This window comes from Lolium perenne, chromosome 4 (assembly GCF_019359855.2).
Source record: "Lolium perenne isolate Kyuss_39 chromosome 4, Kyuss_2.0, whole genome shotgun sequence".
NCBI lineage: Eukaryota > Viridiplantae > Streptophyta > Magnoliopsida > Poales > Poaceae > Lolium > Lolium perenne.
Genome location: NC_067247.2, coordinates 266,342,575 through 266,344,717, shown reverse-complemented (window position 1 = coordinate 266,344,717; position 2,143 = coordinate 266,342,575). Strand labels below are relative to the sequence as shown.

Sequence of the window (2,143 nt, the reverse complement as noted above, 5' to 3'; positions counted from 1 at the left end):
GCATAGCATTGAGTAGTGTTCACATCAAGTTCAACAATCTCAAATTTGCTAGCAAGCAAACAAGGATTTTTCAAACGAATTTCAGTAGCATGGTTCGAATCAGATTTAGTATTAGTCTTATGTGGTACAAAATCTGCAGCAACAATCTGATTTTCACTCTTATGTTTCTCCTCGTTTTTTACTCTACTAGCTCTAGCAAGATCATCTTTTACTATTTGTTCAGGAGTCATAGGTTCGAGACCAATTTTCTTTCCATCATGCATAAGAGAATACTGATTAGTTCCACCATTATGAACAGATTCTCTATCAAATTACCAAGGTCTACCAAGTAGCAAAGAACAAGCTTGCATAGGTACAACATCACAATTAACAAAATCAGAATATTTACCAATAGTTAAATGCACACGTGTAGTTCTTGTTACCTTGAGCTTCCGAGAGCTCTCAAACCATTGAATGTAATATGGATGTGTGCGCTGTCTCGTAGGTAGAGAAAGCTTCTCCGCCATGTCAACGCTAGCCAGATTGTTGCAGCTCCCTCCATCAATGATGATCCGTATAGCTCACTCTTTTACAACGCCTCTTGTTTGAAACAAATTGTGGCGTTGATCATGCTCATATTTGCTCAATTGCATGCTCAACACACGTTGTGCAACCAAGCTCTTGTACCGATCAACAGTGTCAGCTTCCATGACCTCCATCTCTCTCTCAGAATCAGAATTGGTGCCATCACGTGCAGCAATAAGGGCCAATGTATGTTCATCAAAGTCACTTGCAGAATCATATTCTGCATCTTCACACACCAACAACACACGCTTGGTTCTGCATTCTCTCTCTATGTGTCCAAATCCCAAGCATTTGCGACATTGAATGTCGCGCGTCTTCCCTGTAGAAGCCATCGAAGAGGAACTCCGAGGAGGACCAGCAGATGGTGGTGGAGTAGCAGCAGGTGGTGCTCATGATGTAGGCGCGGTGTACCTGGAGGTTGTAGGCGCTGGTGCAGCCCCACGAGATGGTGGTGCTGATTGTCCCGGAGACCATGACGATGTACGACCTGCAGAAACATTAGCTCTTCTTCATGGTGGTTGACGATCCTGCACTTCACGTTCAGCTTTGCAAGCAAGATGAAACAAGCGAGTAATAGTGTTGTACTCCTTATAATCTAAAATATGTTGAATCTCTTTATTCAAACCACCAAAGAAACGTGCAAGCATAGCCTCATTATCCTCTACAATACCACAACGAATCATGCCAGTTTGCAATGCTTGATAATAGTCTTCTACAGAATTTTTTCCTTGTTCTAAGCGAGACAATTTTTTCACCAAATCACGTTAATAATGTGGAGGAACAAAACGAGTACGCTTAGCAAGTTTTAAACCAACCCAAGTAGTAGGAATATTAGCATGATGTACTCTACAATGTTCAGACCACCAAATAGATGCAAAATCTATAAACTCACAAGTAGCAGCACTAACACGCAAGTGATCAGATTATTTTAAACATGCAAAGTGTTGTTCTACTTCCAATTCCCACGTAAGATACGCATCGGGATTATATCTACCCTCAAATGGAGAAATATTCAATTTAAGTTTTGCAACATGATCATCATCACGTGCCAGCCGTGGAGGTGGGCGAACGTTGCGGTTCAGTTGTCGTGTACGACTAGGTGCAGGTTGTTCGACTTCCTCGCCGTCTAGCACATTCTCATCTACCAGCTCATCCTCATCCCCTTCATAGTCTTCGTATCCTTCATCAGAAGGCGCGTCATGTGCGGCTGCTGCAGCAGGAGCGGTACCCGTAGGCACCTCCGCACGAGGAACGTGGCGTGCGCATCATCGCACGTTGTCGCGAGGTGGCGACAACCGAGTCAAGATCTCCTGGAACTTGGCGTCGATCTTGGAGTTGAAAGCTGTCTCGAGGCCATCCGGCTTGTCCAGCGCGTCGGTGAGTTTGGCGTCCACGTCACCAATGCGCGCATCGATGTCGTGTGCATGCCCTCCCAAAAGGTGGGTGAAGTGAGCATGCAACTCTTCACTCGTCATCTTGGCCGGGTCTACAGCGGCCGGATCAACAGCGCCTGGATCAATAGGCCCTATCATGATTAGTACACAAAAAGCACAAATGTATATGCCTACAAACTACGGAA

General features: G+C 44.8%; 1 pseudogene; it reads right to left on the bottom strand.

The window, feature by feature from the left end:
* Positions 1-311: 311 nt before the first annotated feature.
* On the bottom strand, positions 312-896 carry LOC139839351 (uncharacterized; annotated as a pseudogene).
* Positions 897-2,143: the final 1,247 nt, after the last annotated feature.